General features: G+C 39.8%; 1 long non-coding RNA gene across 1 annotated transcript; it reads left to right on the forward strand.

Moving 5' to 3' along the window:
- Positions 1-4,876: 4,876 nt before the first annotated feature.
- Positions 4,877-9,327, forward strand: LOC145349645 (uncharacterized). Its single transcript, XR_013888131.1, has 3 exons — positions 4,877-4,991; positions 5,599-5,680; positions 9,244-9,327. It is a non-coding gene; the product is annotated as an uncharacterized LOC145349645 (long non-coding RNA).
- The last annotated feature ends 960 nt before the right edge of the window (positions 9,328-10,287 follow it).

A 10,287-nucleotide genomic window follows, 5' to 3' on the forward strand; every position in this document is an offset into this window, starting at 1 on the left:
CTCCAGAGCCAAAACACACTTCCTATGTTGTGGTTGTGAGAAGTAGTGTAATTTTTAAGGCTGCAAGAGCCAACAGTACAATCAGCAGTGATGGACGAGTTCAGCAGCATACAGAAAGGGGGAGGCACATGACAGACAGTTAACTAGGTTACACGAAACAGATAACCACAGTGATGAGATTAAGCGCAAAATGGGAGTTGAGAGAGTGTTAATTGAAGGAATGACACAATACAAGCCATTTACAGTGTTTAAAGTTAACAAGGTTAACAGCCAAATAAGGGGGAATAACACAATACAAGCCATCACAATGTTTGAAAAACAGTATAAAATGTGCTGCAAATCTATGTAAGGTGTGCCTATTTTGACTAGACACCCGGTCTTGCAAGAACGACAAATAAAATCTTGCTCCTTCAGAACTTGACTTGACTAAATTGTTTAACTGTGAGCTGTGTTTCTCACATGGTGCCATACCTGTTCCCAGTATGCTAAATGATCTCTAAGTAGGGTTTCATAATCCTGTCTGAGCATTCCCCTGTTTGGACGGAATTTCACATTGGCCCGAAGCCAAGACCCCCCTCCCCAGGTCAGGTGCCCCACAGCATGAGCCGTCTGACGGAAATGTCCTCCGTGCCTTTTTCCAGCGCGCGGAGGCGTTTCCTGTACGGGCTGCTGCTGCACACCTTCCACTACCACATCCTTGCCCGTCGCCCGGACACACCTTGGCGGGCCGTGTTGCTGCCAGGCGGCGGAGGTCCCCAATGGAGGTCGCTCTACGGAGGGATCTCCCCCAATTACCTCGGGGACCTGGGGTGGAAGGTGCTGCATGTGGCACAACCGTAGGATTCACTGGTTCGCGGGCTCCTGAGACTTCTTTCTGTGGCCTTGAGGAGTCCGTGGACCATGTCTACGTTTTGTGTTATAGGTTGCACTCCCTTTTTGATTTCCTGAAGAACCTTTTATTGATGTTCCGTTTGCATTTCAGTCCCATGCTCCTGATCTACGGACACCCGGTGCGGAGAGGGGAGGGTCGGGATGCCGATCTCCTCGTGAACCTGCTCCTGGGCCTGGTGAGACGCGCCATCAACAGGTCCAGGCAGCGGGCGATTGACGGAGCCATCCATCCCGACTGTCCGCCCCTCTACCGCGGCTACATTCACGGCCGGGTGTCCTGGAGAGGGAGCACGCAGTGTCCGTGGGCACAGTTGAGGCCTTCCGTGCCCGTTGGGCACCGCCGGGGCTGAGGTGCCTTATAGACCCTGACAATCACATTTTGATTTGACGTGTCTTAAGTTTCCTTTGTACTTTTTGTTTCTGTTTGGGCCGTTCCCCCTCCTTTTGGGGAGCTGCCCCCTTTTTCTTTGTCCGAATGTAATTTAAGTTTGTTTGCTTGGTTCGACCCGAAAGACTGAACCACAAATCTCATTGGATATCCACTGAATTTAACTTTGTGCCTTTTATAAAGTACCCTGATCTATCCTTTTTCGATCTGAAATGGATGACTTCACACATTTACGTTACAATACATTTGCCACAACTTGGCCCATTCAACCAATTTATCAATATTCTGATGTAGTTTTGTGCTGTTCTTATTGGACAATGCTGTCCAATTTTGTGTCACCTACACATTTGGACATTTGACTTCTTATGCCATTATCTGAGTCATTACTGAACATTAAAAATAACCCCAAGACATCCCTGCAAGATATCACTAGTCACATCCTGCCAATTTGAGTAATTAGCTATTACGCAGATCTTTGTTGCTCAACAAATTTCCTATCCATTTCAGCAATCTACCTTCAATTCCGCGAGCTGCCACCTTAGCTATAAATCACTTGTGAGGGACTTTATCTAAAGTCTTGTGGAAGTCCATATAAAGGATATTCATCGACTTCCCTCTGTCCACCATCTGTGTCACTTCTTCACAGAATTCTGTGAGGTTTGTCAGACATGACCCACCCTTCATGATGCCATGCTGACTCTTCCCTGGTTAACTGAAATTTCTCAGTGATGAATTACCCTACCTTTGATTAATGACTCCAACAATTTCTCCACCACAAACGTTAAGCTAACTGGTCTGTAATTTCCTGGTTTCCCTCTGTCACCCTTCTTAAAAAGCGGAATGACAGAAGCCACCAGGTACGACTCCTGAATGTAGCGAACTCTGAAAGGTTTTAGTTAGGACTCTGGTAATGTGTTCTGTCTACTTGAACATGATGGAAACCATCAGGTCCTGGGGATTTGTCACTCTTTAGTTTCCCCATTACTGATGATACACTTAAAATAATTCTACTTAGACCCTGTCTCTGATCCTCTGTTAGTTTCCTTGGTATGGCAAGCTTTCCTCCCTTTTGCCAGAATCATTGACAACATTCCTACCCTCAGTCTTCAGTGGGCCAATACTGCTTTTAACCAGTCACTTCTCCTTTATGTAACGATAAATTCTGTTCTCATTTATGTCCCTTGTAAGTTTTCTTACATAGTCTCTTTTTGCCACTCTTATAAGCCTCTTTGTTGGTCTTTATATTTTCCCATTCTGTGAGATCTGTACTTTACATTTGTATAAACTGTTCCTTTTAATTTTATGCTGTCCCTAACATCCTTAGAAGGCCATGGCTGTATATTTTGTGAGACGGAACTTTTCCTTCTCATGTGCATAAACTGCTTCTGAATAGCATTAAGTGTTTCTTCAAATACCCTCCACTGTTCCTCAGTTGTTCTACCCATGAGCATAATGTCCCAATATATTGTGAACAATCGTTACCTCATCCCACTAAAGTCTGCCCTGATCAAATCCAAAATTTTAGTATCCGATCTTTGCTTATCTTTTACAAATGCTACACTAAACTTGATCATGTTAAGATCATTGTTTGACAAGCAATAAAGGCCTAATTTGTCCAATCTCTCCTTGCAACTTTAACCCTGAAGTCCAGGGATAATTCTTGTAAACCTGCATTGAACTTCTTCCAGGGCCAAAACATCCTTCCTAAGGTGTTGTGCCTGTCCCTGTTCCCAGTCTGCTAAATGATGTCTAACTAAGGTTTTGTACAACTGTATCCCTATACTTGGGCCCTTTATATATGAAGGCTAGCATTCCGTTAGCTATTTTCTGCACCGGTTTGTGGCATTTTAAGGAGCTATGCACCTGAACCACAAATCTCGTTGAACAACTAGGTCGCTAATTAAATCAGGTTCGTTTCTCAGCATCAGATCCAGTAATACCTGACCCCTTGTCACATCCAAGACATGCTGCCATAGGAAACTACCCTGGATACACTCCAGAAATTCATAACCTTTCTGGCAGGTACTTGTCTGTTCTTCTTTGTCTATGTTAAGATTAAAATCACCCACCAGTACTACTCTGTTTTTACTCAATAGTGGCCTAATTTCAGCATTTATATGGTCTAGAACTTCCAAGCTACCACCAGATGGTCTATATATGACAGCTATTGTGGTTTTGGTTCCTTTATGCTTCCTCAGTTCCGCCCATAGGGTCCCAACTGGAAGCTTTTCTCTAATTACATCCTTCCTCACCTTAGAAGTGATTCTGTTATTGATCAGAAATGCTACTCATTCCCTCTGGTTCTCCTCTGTCCCTTCTATATACTATATAACCTGGTATGTTTAGTTCCTAGTTCTGACCATTCTGCACCCCTGTCTCAGTAATGGCTACTAAATCATCGTTACCAATTTGAATCTGTTCTTGCAGCTCATTCAGTTTGTTCCTTACACTCCATGCATTAATGTAAAGAATTCTAATTTTGGCTGTTCACTCTCATCCCCCAGTACCTTTTTTTTTATTGTCTCTATCTCCTGACACACTCAATACACCTTCTGTATTTTCGCCGTTCTTTACATTTAAACTGGCCTTGCTGGTTGTCCTATTGGCTTCTATTTTCTCTTTACATACTGACCTGCTGCTCCGATTCCCACCCTCTGCTATTTAAGTTAAACCTTCCCGAATGGCACTAGCAAACTTCCCTCATTTTTTTCATTATTTACTCATCAGAAACACGTTTTGGAGAGAAAACAGTTGATTAAAAAAGAACAGAATCTGCCATCAGACCTGCTGAGATTTTCCAGCACATTCTGTTTTTTTTCAGGTTCCACCATCCACAGTAATATGCTTTTATTTTTGTTGATAAACATTACATGGACTAGATACAGGAACTATTCTAGGTTAAGGACTGAACAGACCTAAGAATGGGTAATTAACTTTATTGTTCATCTTTGTTAAGCCAACTTGTTTATATTGATGCAAGCAACTGATACTACTTGTGATATGTTTGCTGTGTGCATTTGAGACTTCTCCAAGCATTTGGTTGAAATGTCTGAAAACTACCCTATATTTATAAAATCAATATCTCTTAGTTGTCATCTATTTGAAGGTAACTTGGCAAACTAATTAATTGGGAATACAATTCTGTGAGAGACGTGTATGTAATTTAAATCCAAGGTGCCTGTTGCCATTTGTGTTTACACCAAGGTTTCCTAGCAACAAGAAAAGTACTTTGGTTTTTTTTGGATTGAGTTCAGAAACCAGAGTATCGTCTTTCAGAAGTACGGAAATTGCAGACGCTATGAAGAAGGCATCCTCTTAGTATTTATCCTGCAAACACTTTCTGATATCAGTCACTCTAAATTACATTTCTAGAAGCCTATATTCATTTTTAGGGATAGAACTGCTGTGATCCTGGAACCATTCCGTATTTGAGAGAAATATTATTCAGGTAACCTGCAATTGCTTTCAAGATTTTAAATTTGAGAAGAGCAATGTCCATGTATGAACAACATTGAAATTGGCTTGTCAGCATTCCCAGTTGTCTGTGGTAAGCTTTGCGGTATTACTCTAAGTAAAGAAACCTAAACTTCATTGCAGAGGATGAGCTAACGAATATAATACCTGGTCTTTGTGCGCAGAGTGACTTTAGCAGAACAGGAATGTCACTGAAAGTGGAAGAAAGGAGAATAAAGAAAGAAATTGAAAGATTATTGTACGTATCAAATGGGAACTCCCTCGCTAAATGTTGTGTTTTATGTGTGTGCTTAAACAGCAGCTTAAGGTGAGAGAGAGGGGAGAAAACGTTTAATTTGAAGGTTTTCAGAATGATTAATCATTTCTAATTTTCACATCTTGCATTAATTAGTGTGCTGAAAGTTTACATACAGATGCTGACAGTCCTCTAGTGCTTAATAAAAGTGGAAATTCTTCCCGTGTGAAGTCTGACAAGATCACTGACAAAATATTTGACCAACCTGGTTGTTAACAACTGAACTTATTCTTGCTGTGAACATCGTTATTATGCATACTTTCTACCAGTGGTCACTGATAGCAATCGAGATGGCCCTTTGTATGATTATTTACATGTAATTTCTCATCTTTTTAGGGCAGGAACCAATTATGGTCCCACAGTTTGTTACTTAATGCAGCATAGACTAAGAATCAAACCCTTTTTTTGTCTGTATTACTTACAGTTATGTAGGTCAGTAAAGCACAATGATATTTTATAAATCATAAAACTGTGTTTTTAATGAGAACATTGGAGTTATTGTCACTTGCTGTCCTTCTCTCATGTAATCAGCATCTGTTTCTGTACAAAGGAAAAATTATATTGGCACTAGACTTCGTGAAAACAGCTTCGATCCCAAGGGGAAAATGGAGTCAACATACTTCAATGATTTGGTAAAGCTATAAACAATAGAGACAATTACTACTAACTAGTTAATTTGGAAACAATGTTGATTTGTTTGAATATTCCTTTATCAAAAATTCACAAAAAGAAACATTATTCAGGTAACATGCCCTTATTTCCAAGTTTTCTTGAAAATCTGCTTGAAACCCTTTTTTTTATTCATTCATGGGACATGGGCTTTGCTGGCTGGCCAGCATTTATAACCCATCCCTAGTTTCCTGAGGGCAGCTGAGAGTCAACCACATTTCTATGGCTCTGGAGTCACATGTAGACCAGTCCAGGTAAGGATGGCAGATTTCCTTCCCTAAAGGACATTAGTGAGCCAGATAGGTCTTTACGACAATCAACAATGGTTTCGTGGTCATCAGTAGGTTCTTAATTTCAGATATTTTTATTGAATTCCAGTCTCAACATCTGCCACGGCGAGATTCGAACCCAGACCCCCAGAACATTAACTGAGTTTCTGAATTAATTGTCTAGTGATAATACCAACGAGACCATTGCCTCCCCTAAATATCTTACTGAGAATGCAGGAATTAATAGCCAAACAATATTTATAAAATGTGCCAAACTGATCCTTAACCTTAATTCCTTGTCAGAAACCATATGTAGTTCACCATTCAGTATGTGCTTGTAGTTAGTTGTGCCTAGTGACTTCCTGAGTTGTCAACTGTTTCAGCATTTACATTAGCAAGAGTACTCAGTGAATTAATTAATCTAAGTAATTATTAAAAGAGACAATGTCAATAGCTAACAATCCTTTATTAACCTTAAAATGATAGTGAGCAACACAAAAATTAATAGGGTTAACTGATGAACAAAATAACAGATTAGAAAGGCAGTTCAGTGATATCACTATTTGAGCATGAATTGCTTGCTGAAATTCATATATTGATGAAGATAGTGAAGGACTATGCCACTTGGATAATGACAAGCCAACAGAACACTTGATAATTTTTCAAGTAGATCCATGTTTATGTGCTTGTAGTCAGCCACATGTCCAGCACTATTAATGATTGCACTCTTGTGAATGCAAGTTGGTGAACTTGTTGCCTAGTTTTTCTTCGGAATGGTGAAAGCTTACGGAGACACCAGAGATGAACCTCTGTCGTTAATGCTAACTATTCTCCTGGAACGTCACCTGGATAAATTCATCTTCCACACTGGTATTTTTACTTGAACTGGCTGTCTTAAATCTCGCCGCTGAATCCATGAAAACCTGCACCTCACAGTGGCATGCTTTTATCTGCCAGCTGTTATGACCTCAAATCTGTTATCCCAAATGAGATTTGTTAAAATTCCAGATAAGATACCCCGAGTGTTTCTGATTTCCTTCCATTATTTGGCTGTCGATAGTACAGTCTTAGCAATGTGGATGTCCCGTTGTTTAATTTCAGATCTTAACTCAAATGGCCTGTTTTGATATTCACATATTATCCCTCCTCACAGTTGGGATTGCTTCGTTAATCAATAATACTCCCTGCATCCTACCTTTTTATCCCACTCTCTATCCTGCAAGAATCTTTATATCCAGGAATGCTGAGCTGCCATTTTTGCCCCTCCTTAAGCCATATTTCCCTTATAGCGATGATATCATGCTTCTCTGGATCTATCTGTGCCCTCAGTTTACTGGCTTTATTTCCATCCCTCGCACTCTTCTAATCCCTTTCACTGTTTTCCCCATGACTCAAGTAAGTACAAGATATTCTTCATTTTGGTGATATTCATCAAGATGAGGGTCACCAGAAACTTAGCTCTCCAATTATTAACATCTCACATTTAGCAAATTCAGATACAGCACAGGCTCAATCCAGGGTAAAGTTTCCACCATTTTGTCCAACAGCATATTAGCTACAAGTCCAAGCGTTATTTAATTCTGCCTTGGTACTATTGTTAAATTACCTTGTACACAAAAAACTACTGAAATTAAAACATTGAAAATGAGCTCCTTTCATGAGACTGTAAACCGTGCAAGAATACAGTTCCATGAGCTCTCAAATTTTATCCAAATGTTAGTTTCACCGACAAAGATAGTAATTGTTAGCAGCTATTTAATCATGGGTGTCTGATCCTGTCTACACCCCATGTCGTCACCAGATAGCAAGCAGGATTGCTTTCACCTCTGGAGTATATGTACAACAAAGCTAATTTAAGTTTAATCCCATAAACAAATACATTGTAACATTAGTAAAGTACAGATTATGCACACCCTGTGACAGAGCTAATAAAACTCCCTGACATTTCCACTTCTAATCAATTATGCAATATGTAATTTGATGTGTCCTCCCAAAGAAAGGTAATTGCTGATTAAAAATGAATGCAATAATTAGGAAACAGAATTCATTCTATATACGCTGCATTTACAGGAAGAAACTTACAGTACTTAAAAAAAGTAAAAGCAAAATGTGAGTTGGTTACTAGTTTAAATTATAGCAGTGCCAGCCGTGTAGAATGCCTTCAAGCGCCCAGGAAACTTCAATCTCCATCCACTTAGTCACTTTTTTTGGACCTAACTAGCCATAAAAACTCAAAATCTTGTAAATTTTCTCTTGTGGCCATCTATATTAATCCTCTTCCATTCTGTTTTCCCATAGATCTCAGCAAAAGCTTCCCACTTTGGTATCATTCCATCACTGTCCAAGGGTTCCAAACCAACCTTGAGCTAAAACTATTATTAATTACAATCTTCTCTTCATACCACTATCAGCCGAAATAGATTATCCATTCTGAATTGGTTTGTAACTTATGGAGACAGCATCAATTGGAAAATGGGGGCTTTAAACAGTTTCTTAGATCAAGGCAACAGATCACTTCCGTTGATCATGGCACATGAGCTACAGATGAGAAATATTGGCTGCCACATTGGGCTTAATTTTCATAACATACGTAATTTATTTGTGATTGTACAATACAATAAATTTATTGGTCTTTTATTATTTTAAAGTATTACTTATAAAATTTTCACATAAACTCAGATCTACTGTAGAATCACACAATTCCTACAGTACAGAAGGAGGTAATTTGGCCCATCAACTCTGCACCAACTTTTCGAAAGAACATCTTATCCCGGCCCACGCGCCTCTATCCTACCCCCCTGCACGTTTTCCTACCTACACATCTTGCCATCCTAAGGGGCAATTTAACACGGCCAGTGCACCTAACCTGCACATCTTTGGACTGTGGGAGGAAATTGGAGCACCCGGAGGAACATACACAGATACAGGAAGACCATACAAACTACACACAGATGATGGTGGCAATATTTTCCCAGCGCTAGAATTGTACATTAATATTCAGGGGAAAAATGTATATATGTTAAAAGGGCAGCTGTGTTTACAGTATTGTGATATGAACATGGTCGAAGTCAAATGTTGATTGAATAAAGAGTTTAGCCAAGCGCTAATCATTCTGTTCCACATTTAATTGACTTTCCAAGAGCAATCACTCTAACTGTGCATGATAACAGCAAGCAGTTTATAAACATGATACAGAGATAGTCCTATTGAATGGATTAAACAAATTTAAAAATAATCTCATAATCTTTATTACACAGGCACATTATGATTTAGCGATCAGTGTTGCTTTGCTTTGGCTAAATGAAGAGGAAGATCAGGAAGTTCTTAAAAATAAGAAAATGTGAGTACAATCTATCACAGATAAAAGATCTGTCAGTAACTTATATTTCATTATCAGATAGAACACGTTTTACTAATCAAATTATTAAACAAACAAGTGTTATATTTTCTTAGTTGAAGAAAAGCCAAGAAGAAAGAAGTCTCAAAACATTATGCAATACAAAAAAAACTGTTAGTGTTGTGCTAAAAGCAGGCTCCCAAAAGAGGGAACTAGTGAGGATATATTGTTTGAATTATTTTAAATTGTTAATTACTTTTTAAAAATTACTTTCGTGGGATATGGGCATCGTTGGCTAAGCCAGCATTTAGTGTCCATCCTTAATTGCTCTTGAGAAGGTGGTGATGAACTGCATTCTTGAACCACTGCAGTCCCTGAGACGTAGTTACACCCTTGGTGCTGTTAGGGAGGGAATTCCAGGATTTTGATCCAGTGACAGTGAAGGAAGAGCAATATACTTCCAAGTTTGGATGGTGAGAAGCTTGGAGGGGAATTTCCACGTTGTAGTGTTCCTATACATTTGCTGCTCTTGTCTTTATAGCTGATAGATACCACGGGTTTGGGAGGAGCTGTTAAAGGAGCCTTCATGATTTGCTGCAGTGCATCTTGTAAACATTGCATATTGATGGTGGAGGGACTGAATGTTTAAGGTGGTAGGTAGGGTGCCAATCTAGCAGGCTGCTTTATGTTGGGTGGTGTCAAGTTTTTTTGAGTGTGGTTAAAGCTGCACTTATCTAGGCAAGTGGAGAATATTCCATCACACCCCTGACTTGTGCCTGGTGGATGGTGGACAAGCTTTAGGGAGTCAGGAGGTGAATTATTTGCCTCCGACCTGGTCTTTTACAGAAAGAAGTCTCAGAACACTAGGTTGAAGTCCACCAGGTTTACTTGGCAGCACAAGCTTTTGGAGTGCTGCTCCTTCATCAGGTGAGTGAGGAGTTGTGTTCACAAACAGGGCATATAC

The sequence above is a fragment of the Carcharhinus amblyrhynchos genome, chromosome 11 (genome assembly GCF_965287045.1).
Source record: "Carcharhinus amblyrhynchos chromosome 11, sCarAmb.v2.hapA, whole genome shotgun sequence".
NCBI classification, from domain to species: Eukaryota; Metazoa; Chordata; class Chondrichthyes; order Carcharhiniformes; family Carcharhinidae; genus Carcharhinus; species Carcharhinus amblyrhynchos.